Here is an 11,907-nt window from a genome sequence, read left to right on the forward strand (position 1 = left end):
TTGAAAAACTCATTAGATCTTTTTTGATGTTTTGAGAATAGATGATAGGTGTTTTAGTCAGATTTTTTGTTGCTTTGAAAAAAATGTGTGAGGAAAGATTTATCTAGGCTTCTAGTTTCCGAAATTTCAGTGCTGTTTGGCTGGCATCATTGTTATAGGCCTATGAGTTGGGGGACAGAGCATCATAGTGACAGGAGGGCATGGTGGGGCAAAGCTGCTCCCCTAATGGGAGCCAGGAAGCAGACAGACTGAGTCAGAAAGAGGCAGGAGGAAGGATATATTCTTTAAAGTCACATCCCCAATGACCTATTACCTGCTATCCATTCCCATCTTCTAGTTCTTTCCATTTCCCAGTAGCCCATTCAGCAAGGAATTCAGTGGGTTAATCCTGATGAGGGATTCATGCTCCAATGACCTCTCAACAGTACCACTTGATGGGGACCAAGCCTTCAGCAGATGAGCCATAACAATAGTATAGAGGAAAAACCAATTGAGCACCTGGCACATGTATAATTCAGTTCTGATTTCAATAATGGAGATTATCTACAACATTATGTAAACCAAGAGCAGACATGGCATGACCGAGGGAATTTTTGAGTTGAGCAGCTGACTCTTAGCCGGAAGCTTCCCACACTGTCAAGGGAAATGAAGAACACTTTATTTTCCTCTGCAGTTGGGTAGATTCTAATGTCTAATTCTTATAAACACTCATTTTAAGCATAAGGAATTTAGAATGTGTACACAGTACAGTTGACTCTTTGTTTCCTTGAATTCTGCATCTGTGGAGTCAAAATTATCTGAATAAAAAAAATTTCTGAGCATTTTTTGGTATTATTACTGAAACAATACCATATAACAATGATTTGCATGGCTTTTGTTTTTTAAAAATGTTTTTATTTATTATTTTATTTATTTTTATGTGTATGAGTGTATTGCCTTCATATAGGGCATAGGTGCACCCGTGTTGGGTCATGCCTGTGAAGGTCAGAGAAAGGATTCCCCTGGAACTGGAGCTACAGATGGTTGTTAGCTACCATGTGGGTGCTAGGATTCGAACCTGGATATTCTGCAAGAGCAGCCAGTGCTCTTAACTGCTGAGCCATCTCTCCAGCCCTTCTTTATTATTTTTTTATTTTAGGTGTGTGAGTGTATTGCTTACATGTATGTAAGTGTACCCATGTTGTGCAGTGCCCATGGAGATTAGAAGAAGGCATCAAATTCCCCTGGAACTGGAGTTACAGATGGTTGTTAGCCCCCATGTGGGTGCTGCAAATTGAACCTGGGTCCTCTGCAAGAACAGTCAGTGTTCTTAACTGCTGAGCCATCTCTGAACCGAAATTATCTGAATAAAAATAGCTCCTGCTTGGTCTTTGTGTTGTATTGAGCATCTTAAGTAATTTAGAGATGAGTCACAGTCTATGAGAAAATGGGCTAAGGTTCTGTATAATGCTTTACCACCGGATCTAAGGAACTTGAACATATGTGGGTCTCAGGGTAGGGGGTGGTAGAGTGAGTCCTGGAGCCAGTCTCCTGAGGATACTAAAGGATGACTGTACTCTTAAAGATAAAAGCATCTACTGAAATGCATGCCTCAAATAAGCAATGCTGGGGCATTCCTAAGTGAAATTCTTTTTTCTCCCTCATTTTAAAAATAAAACTATTATTTGATTTTCCACTATGCCCTGTTCAAAGCAGAGCAGAAGGAGGGGTCTTGGTGGCAGGCCAGTCCACAGAGGAGAGTCATTTGTCTTTATTAGTATTCCAATTTGTAGTATGCAAATCATATGCACTTTTCCCCCCTCTTCCTTATCCCAGTGCAGATTATCATTCCCTTCCACTGAAGGGATGCCATTAAAGATTAAAAGAGCTGAATCTTTAAAAATTGCCAGATTGCTCTGATTTGAGTGGGAGTGGAGGGGCCTGCCAGAAGGCACGGGGTCAGCTAAAAGACTTCTCAAGGTTTTTCCATCATCCTCGGAGCTACTTAATTATTCTATCTTCCTGACACTTCTTTTCCTTCACATTTTAATGCTTCTGAAATTGGAGTACCTTGCAACTGCTGTGGATATTTAAAGTTTCCCTTTTTCTATGACTGGCAATTGATGTAATCTGGTATCATATCAACCAGTTCAGGAGCTGTTCTGACTCTGCTTCCTACTTTTTTCTCAAAGAATGGTGAACTGGATGCACTGGAAAATGTTTCCTTCCAAATGTTCTCATCTACTAAATAACATTTCAGTGATAGTTTGCTGTTCTTTATAGCTTTGTGTACGTTCCCTTCATTTAACAGGTGGGATCCCTGTGACCTGAAACATTTTATGGTTTATGAATTCTGAGCATAGAAAACATTCCAAAAGTAAGATGTGGCGACAAACAGCTGGAGACCTCAAGAACGCTCAGAGAAGACATCAGGACTCAGAAAACCAGCATCTCTAAATCAGTGCCAGACTGGCCCTGTTGGTTGTCAGGATGGGGGATGGGTGGCTACCTCAGGACACTGTGTTGGGATACTAGGATGTCTTGAGGGCTTTTCTATCGTCTTTTTTCTTCATGTGAGCTGGGCTCAGGTTGTCACTTTAGAGACTTGCTGAGGTTTGTAATCCCTTACCTCCCTCATAAGGGCTTTGTGACACCAAGGCACACTCTCAGTTCCTGATCTTTGTTCCTCCTGTTATTTCAGGATGCCAAAGGGCAGTGGGAACCTGAGGGTGTCGTCATGCTGCTATGCAAGGCAGCCTTCTTTCTTCCTACAGTCATTGCCCTGATTTCCCAGCATTCATTTTACATTACCTTCCACGGTCACCAACTAGGTGACTTACAGTGGACGCAGAGAGGTCTAACTTTTATCAGCTTGGTCAGAGTATCAGACTGCAAAGAATTTAAGTGATACAATTTATAATATGCAGGATTAGCAGGCTGCCGAAAGGGACCCTTCTTCGTGTAAGTGCTTTCAGCTAAAGGCCCCAAGCTGAGGATAAGAAGCAGGAAGTATTTCTACATTTTATGTTTTTATTTTTTTTTTGTCTTTTTGAGACAGGGTCTCCCTGTAGTCTCAGCTGGCCTGGAACTCACCAGGTAGATGAAGCTGACCTTGAACTCACAGAGATTCACCTGCCTCTGCCTCCCTCCTGAGATTAAAGCTGTGCACCATTTTAAAAAGAGTACCAGGAAATGGAAAAATCCCTCTTCCAAACACCTTACTGAAAATGATAGATTGTTCTGTTACACTCACAGCAAGTGAATAAAAGATTTGAAATTTCAGGATAGTCTATCTGAGGGCAGAGTTGCTAGAAGGGGATTTGGAGTAGAGTGGGCTGTTGATGTGGTGGGGAGCCAGAGGGAGGAAGGCCATGTGCTCCATTGATGCCATGACAGGGTGGGGCTCCCAGACCTCCTCCTAGAGCCTGAGCATACCCATGCACTGGCTGCAGGCATGCTCAGATGAAGAAATCCCAAGATCTACCTCTATACTATAGTGGGGAGCAAGAGCCTTCTTGGGAGAATGTGACACTCATTTCTTGGAATCTGCATGCTTTTCTTTGTCACTGTGGAGGGAGAAGGTTGTAGGACAGTCTATGAAGTCAGGAAAGAGAGAAGGCAGATGAGAGGGGCTATAGTTTGATAATGTACACATGTGCACATTCCTATTGGCCAAGGAAATCATGGATCATAACCTAGAAAAAAAAACAACTTGAGCGTCCAGTGCCTAAAAGGATAGTCTGTGGCAGCTAGGAAATTCTAGGAAAGTCAGCGTGGTGTGGATGAAGACCAGGGCAGAAACTGGGGTCTGAAGAGGAGACCACTCCAAGATCACCACATAGGGAACCACTTCTGTAAGCTTCCCTGCAGTGCACCCTTCCGTGTATCCAGGAAAGAGGCACCATGGGACATCTCATGGGAAACCACCAGCCCCCCTAGGGGAGAGCCCTGTGCCTTTTTACCCTTCCCATATTCCTTGCTGCTTGACTCTGGAAGCCTAGGAGTCAAGACCGGGTGGGGGCTGTGTTGAACACACTCTTTTTTCCACCGCATAGTGCCTTCCAGGGCCAGGCTTGTATGGTAAAATGGACTTGAGTCTGAAGCTTGAACTTTCTTATCAAGCCATGTCTTCAGGAGTTATTTTATGAGAAGTCCAATGAACCTAGAAGCTCCCTCACCTGTCTGGGATGCCATCATGTGTGAGAATGGGGCTCAGGCAAAGCATGTGGGAGGTGAGTGGTTGGAGACCAATCGAGCTTGTTTTCAGCCGAACTTCATGAAGGTCTGCTGCTCACCATGCTGGTGACTGAGGACTTATTGACTGATTGATCGATTGATTGTGTGAATACTTGGGGTGTGTATGTGTGTAGAGATCAGAGGACAACTTGCAGGTTCTCCCCTTACACCATGTGGGTCTTGGGGACTGAACTTAGGTCATCAGGCTTGGTGGCAAGTGCTCTTATCCAGTGAGCCATCTCACTGACCCACATATGGACTCTTACCTCATTTAAAAGATGAGAGATCTAGGACTCATAGAAGTGAAGTCAGTTGCTTGAGGACACACCGAAGGTAAGAGGTATAGCCAACTTAAATTCACATTGGTCTGCTATGGTCATATTGTATGACCTCTGCACCTTGAATAAGTTCAGTGGTCCTCAGGGATAATTTTACCCCACTCTTAAGGAGACAGTGGATAATGTTAAGAGACAGACATGATTGTCTACAATGCGAGAGGGGATATTCTACCATCTCTAGGGACCAAAGCCTAGAGCGGATGTTCAGCATCTTTCAATGCACAGGGTGAATCCCCCAGAAAAGGTCAGCAGTGGGAGTCTGAGGATCCCTAAGCAGGGCTCACCCTTTATCCCATAAATATAGAAATAAAGATACTGAAGAATTTAAAGAATCTTAGATTTGTAGATGTGTCACAAAGCTCTCCTGGGGTCCTGCACACAGTCATCCCTGTCTAACCTTAACGTGGTTTTCCACAGTAAGCCCACATTATGCCTTGCTATCTGTCAACTCTTTTGGATTTCCTTAATTTTCATGAAATGTCTTTTATCTTGGTAGATGGCATGCTACATTTCATCATCCTATTCTCCAACTCCTTTAGACTGACATTTGTTTTGACTTTCTTTGTGATGGCCTTGATGAACTTGTAGAGTTCTGCAGAATGTTTTCAATTTAAGCTTACCAGATACTCTTCTTTTTGTTACTTTGGGGTTATGAAGATTTTTGGTAGGAAGATGGTTCAGAGGGAAATAGTCTCTTCAGAACATATCAGGGTTGATGTTACTAAAATGACTCATCACTGCTGTTAATCCTGGTCGTCTAGTTGGGGGAGTGTTTCAGTCTCCTCCCCTACAATGAAGCTGATCCTCCCACTTTACCTGCTGTGCCTTCTGGAAGGAAGTCTGTCCTTGGGAAGTTGGGCACTATGGATTACTTCCTTGAGTGGGAAAAATTACATAACATTATTTGTAATTTTTTTCTTTAAATATCTATTTTAAAATTATTTAAAAAGTTATGTGTATATGTGTGTGTCTGTGTGTGGGTATGTGAGCAGGAGTGTAGTGCCCTCAGAGTTCAGAAGAGGGTGTCAGATACCCTAGAGCTGGTTACACGTGGTTGAAAGACACCCAGCTCAGGTGCTGGGAACTGAACAGTATATGCTTTTAACCAATGAGCCATTTCTCCAACACCTGGAATTCTTAAAAAATTACATTTATTTTTGTGTGTCTGCGTACATGTGTGCACATGAGTGTGATAGCATGCATGTAGAAGTCAGAAGACAGCTTTCCGTCTCTTCCTGTTCTTCCTTCAGTCTTTATCCCTATAAGCACCCAAGAATGGCTTGTTTTTATTTCCTTTGCTCTACCTGTATGTTAGCTCTATTTCTCAAAGTCAATACCCTAATCCAGACCACTATTGCCTTATTTCTTATTTATTTTTATGTTATATGTATCACCGTATTACCTGCATGTGTGTAAGTGCACCCACGTCGTGCAATGCCCTTGAAGTTCAGAAGAAGGCATCAGATCCCCCTGGAACTGGAGTTATGGACGGTTGTTAGCCACCATGTAGATGCTGGGAATTGAACCCAGGTCCTCTGTAAGAGTAGTCAGTGCTCTTAACTGCTGAGCCATCTTTCCAGCTCCAATTACCTTATTTCTATAATATTGCAAAATGTCCATCTAATTACCCACATTAGTTATCCCTAATGTGATCTAATACATAATCACATTTCATAAACACAGTCTTTGTCTTGATATTTCCCAGCTCATCATTAAGGTCATTTAAATTCCTGAACAAGGGTGTCCACACTCTTCACTGTGGCTTTTCAACATTCCAAGATCCCAAGCTGGGCATGCACATCTCACTATGATTCCCATAACTGGAAAATGCCATGGAGGGCTGGGGAGAGGGCTCAGCAGGTGAACTGCTTGTTGCACAAGTGTGAGGACTGGAGTTTGGATCCCCAGAACTCACATAAGAGCTGGATGGGTGTGATGCGGTTATATCTTTTGGCTGTTTTAAGCTGTCTATAATTCCAGTGCATAGGAGGCAGAGAGAGGGGACCCCCAAATCAAGTTGGCCAGCTAGACAAGAGGAAATTGTGAGCTTGGGGTTCAGCAAGAGACCCTGCCTTAGTATGTAAAACAGAGAACGAGAGAGGAAAACACCCAATGTCAATCTCAGGCCTCCACATGCATGGACAGACACATGCACCTGCAGATACATGCAGTGTGCCTGCAGACACATGTACCTGTACACTTACGTGTGCTCAAACAGATGCACACATACCACACACATACACTTACATAAAAAAAAATGGCACAGAGACTCTATATTCACTAAACTGAATCTTGGCATAGGGAGGATGCATATTCCTACCTGTTAAAATTTTCTCACATTTTTCCTCTAAGATACTTTTCCTTCTTTTCTATGATTTCTATGCCCGATGCTAAATATGACTGTCGCTTTTTTAAGGTCTCCAGGCTGTCCCAGAGTCATGTGATACACTCTTTGATTCCTGTGTACAGTTTGACCCCTGCAGTATTTTCTAAGATGATCTGTAGAAGCATGGGATAAACTCTAGCAGGCATAAGAATTATCCACAGAGCTTACTAGACTGAGATGGCAAGAGTCTTTGATTCCATAGGTTTGTGGTGGAATGGGATGTGCATTTAACAGGACCCAGGAGACTGAGCTTCATCTGGTCTTTGGTCCACAGTGACAGAAAAGCCATTTTTCGGTGGTTTTAAAATTTCAGGGATCATCAGACTCACAAAGGCGTCTGGCTAAAAGCTTAGGTTTTAGGCAGCCACTTCAGAGTCAGATGAGGTAGGTAATTTGGTTAATCCCGCTACCAATCCCAGTGATTCTGTGACAGCAGTCTTAGCTCTGGAAAGTGAAGACATCTCACTTCTGGCAAGGATTCTTTTGACTTTTATCTCTGAGCATCCAGGCTGCTCAGCTTTAAGCATTTGACCTACTGCTCCAATTAGAGCTCCTGGCCTCTTTTTATCCCCAGTCTCTAGCATAGCTTTTTCCCTGGAGGTAGATCCGCAAGGCACATATTTTGTTTCAACCAGTTAGGAAACAATTCCTACCTATTCTGATGCCTTGTGCAAAGTCAGAATTAAATGTGGTAGGGGTGGGGGTGGGGGGGTAGCAGCTGGGAAGGAGCTCTGTGAAAAGACCTCAGGCTGTTTTAAATTCCTGGGAAAGGATTCCACTTTCCCTGATGTGGATGCATTAAGGCCAAGCCTCATTTTCTTCTGTTGCTTGAGGTGAGAATTGAACATCCTTAGGACTGTGTTTGAGGAGCATTCTGATTGCCAAATCAAAAGTAAGTTACCTCCCCTTCACTTTCAGGTAGTTTCTTAGAAATGACAAACTTTAAAAAGTGATTCTAAATGTCACTTTCATTTGAGCCTGGAGAATAAAAAAAAAGATTGCTGGCACAGAATAAATGAGGAAGATGCTTCTTACTTCTATCTGGACTGATTGCTTAATGTTGCAGCACAGGACTGTGTGTGGGACCGAGGAGAATGGGGAGTGGGTGGCAGGATTGTTGAAGGAACTACTTGGAGTTTCTGGTGACCAGGTGCCTGCTAGTAAGGAGCCTGCAGAAAAATATCCCTGGGGAATACCAGAAAGTTCAAATCTCAATTAGTTTTCGTTAACATTTATTTTATTTTTAAGTGTACGTGTGTGTGTGTGTGTGTGTGTGTGTGTGTGTGTCTGTGTGTCTATGTCCGCATATGGGTATGTGCACATGAGTGTGAATGATCACAGAGCCCAGAGGCATTGGGTCCCCTGGAGGTGGAGTTAAAGGTGGTTGTGAGCTGCTTGATGTGGGTTTTGGGAACTGAACTCTGGTTCTTCACAAGACCAGTGCATGTTCTTAACTGCTGAGCCATCTCTTCAGTCTCTTTAAATTAGTACTTAAAAAAAATTTCTTTCTCGGGGCTGGAAAGATGGTTCGGTAGTTAAGAACATTGGTTGTTCTTGCAGAAGACCTGGGTTCAAATCCCAGCACCCACATGGCAGCTAACAACTGTCCATAACTCCAGTTCCAGGGGGTCCAATGGCCTCTTCTGACTTCTGAGAGCATTGCACGACACGGGTGCACTTATCTACAAGCAGGCAACACACATACATATAAAATAAAAGTAATAAATAAAATTAAAAAAATTCTTTCTCTTTAAATTTAAGTGTTTTACATGCATGCATGTATGTTTATCACATGTCTGCCTGGTGCCTGAGGAGGTCAGAAGAAGGTGTCAGATCCCTTGGAACTGGAATTACAGATAGTTATGAGCTTCCATGTGGGTGTTGGGAATGGAACCCAGGTCCTCTGTAAGAGCAGTCAGTGCTCTTAAACAAAGAGACATCTCTCCAACTTCCTCCCCAAATTAATTTTTTTGTTTGTTTTGAGACAGGGTCTCCCTGTAGCCGCAGTTGGCCTTGAATTTGCTATGTAGACCAGGCTGGGCTTGCTCTCACAGAGATCTGCTTGCCTGCCTCCCAAGTGCTGGGATTAAAAGCATGTGCCACCATACCAGACGCTAAATGAATTTTTTAGAAATTCATTTTAATAAATATTTATTAATTTGTGTGACTTTAAGTAATATAACTTGCCTGACTGATAAAGTAATTTTTTAGAGAACTAGATTTCATTTTACGTAAATTACAGATTTTAGAGAAAAGCTTGGAGTTCAGATTGAGGTCCCAGCAAATGAAGCAAGTTGATGATAGAAAAAAACAGAAGGTTCACTCACAAGAAAAGTTTAAAAAAAAAACAATGATTCAACGCACAAGGGAATGTAGTGCAAGTATTACAAAGAAGGGGATTGGCGAGGATGCCTAAATCAGACTCTAACGTGCGATGTTCGGTAAAAAGCAAGATGCAAAGGAACATGGGTAGTAAGACTTGATTTTGCAAAATTAAAACAAAACCAAAATCTTGAAAACAAAATCTCAAAATACTAACAAAAACTATAAATATATCAGTTTTTAGAAAAACATGAAAGCATACAATGAAATGTTAACTTTGGTTTTCTGGGATAGGTTTGGTGGGGAATAAGAAAATGTCTCTATGCCATTTGTTTAGAGTAAGGTTTATTAGTTGTGTAGATAAACAGAAAATACAGTCAGTTATTTCTTTGAAGTGTTGAGTAGAAGAAGGTTTCATAACAGCTTCAAATATGTTGTTACTAAAACTGTTTAGGTTTTCTACCCTTTAAAATGAGCAGGGGTGGGGTTAAGGGTGGAGGGGGTACCCATAGTGGAATAAGAAACTCTGATTAGGGCTGAAGCACTGACTGTTCTTACAGAAGAACCAGGTTTGGTTCCCAGCACCCACATGCTGGCTAACAACCACCCATAATTCCAGTTCCAGGAGATCCAATGCCCTCTTCTGACCTCTGTGGGCATTGCATGCATATGATGCATTTATATACATGCAGGCAAAACTCATATACATAAAATAAAAATAAATTAAAAAAATTTAAAATGAACAGAGGAGCCTTTCAACTGCAAAGTAAACAGGGACTGAGTGAGCCCTTGACCACACTTGGCTTAATCCTCAAGTGCTCTTCCTGGAGACAGTGTCTGTACAGCCAACTCGAGGTATGAAGGAGGGAATGATGCATTTATATACATGCAGGCAAAACTCATATACATAAAATAAAAATAAATTAAAAAAATTTAAAATGAACAGAGGAGCCTTTCAACTGCAAAGTAAACAGGGACTGAGTGAGCCCTTGACCACACTTGGCTTAATCCTCAAGTGCTCTTCCTGGAGACAGTGTCTGTACAGCCAACTCGAGGTATGAAGGAGGGACCTTCAAGCAAAGGCGAACTTCATTTAATATACTGCTTAGTGATTCTGGAATACCACCTGGCATTTTCTGAGTATTATTTGGAACTGTGCAGCTTGAAGCTCTCTTATTAGCTTTCTGTGATTGTGCAGCAGATCTATGACAGACGTCATCCTGTTATTTCCAGGAGGATTCCAAGGCAGCACCCCTGGCACCTTCTTTGATCTCTACAGGTTTATCATGGAGATAAAATGTCTAAATTTGAGAGAGTGCCAAGTTCTGGCCTCCCTCTGGCAGAGGATTTGAGAACACGGGGGACTGTCTGAGAGTCTCCGGATCCTGCCTCCAAGTGGTGGTGAGCTTCCCCTAATTGTGCCATACCCATCCCCCATCTGCGATTTTTGTGAGATCCCTCGCAAGGCCCCAGAGCAGATCTGCCTTTGGTAGGATAAGGCTGAGATCCTAGCAGACAGCTTGAGATGGTGGGTATGGACCTCCATCTGTGTAGCAGGCTCTGATCACAGTAGACTGCCAGAGTACGGAGTTTTGGCCTTCCTCTGTCAGAGGACCTGAGAACACAGGGGACTGCCGGAGTGTACCTGGATCCTGCCTCCCCATGGTGAAGGAAGCCTGAGTGTACCTGCCTGGAACCTGAATTGGGCTTCTGTGTGTACTCCTGAATAGCTGATCTGAAGCCATCAGTTCCCTCCAAATTAAACCTGAGAGAACCTGAACTCTGTACCAACCAGCTTTACATAACCAATAAAGGATCTAGGCACTCTGATAATACAAACAGAAGTATGTTTCAATTTAATTCTCATATCAGAATCATAAACAACAAAAGAAATTAATGGAAAGCCAAAACACTATGTCCCCACCAAACCCCACCAAACCTGTAGAAGAGTTCTATAAGGAAAACCTCCTAGAGATAACCCAGGACACTGAATTTAAAATAAGAATCATAAACACGATCAAGGAATTCAACAAATTTAAAGAACACACGAACAAACAAATCAAAGAACTAAAAGAAGATAGGGATAAACTTCTGAATTAATTCACAAAAGAGATAGAAATATTGAAGAAAACTTAGGCAGAAATGAAGAAGAAAGTGCAACTCAATAAACCAACGTGAAACAACAGGGGAAAGACTCACCACTAGAAGGAATGAAATGGAAAACAGAATATCAACACTGGAGGATAAAGTTGAAGAATTGGACCACTCAAGCAAAGATTATGGAAAAATTTAAGAAACACAGGAATGGAATATGCAAGAGATGTGGGACACAATAAAAAGACCAAATCTACGGATCATAGGAATAGAGGAAGGAGAAGAATTTTAGGTTAATGGTATTGACCAGATTTTAAACAGGGTTGCAGAAGAGAATTTCCTAAAATTAAGGAAAGACATCCACATACAAATACAGGAAGCACATAGATCACCAAATAGACAGGATCAGAAAAAAAAAAAAACTCCCCACAACATAGCATAGTAAAACCACTAAATGTACAGAACAAAGAGAGAATACTGCAAGCAGCAAAAGAAAAACAAGTCACATATAAAGGAAAACCCATCAGGATTACAGCTGACTTTTCAGTGAAA

The sequence above is a fragment of the Nannospalax galili genome, unplaced genomic scaffold, assembly GCF_000622305.1.
Source record: "Nannospalax galili isolate Female #2095 unplaced genomic scaffold, S.galili_v1.0 scaffold136, whole genome shotgun sequence".
Classification (NCBI taxonomy): Eukaryota; Metazoa; Chordata; class Mammalia; order Rodentia; family Spalacidae; genus Nannospalax; species Nannospalax galili.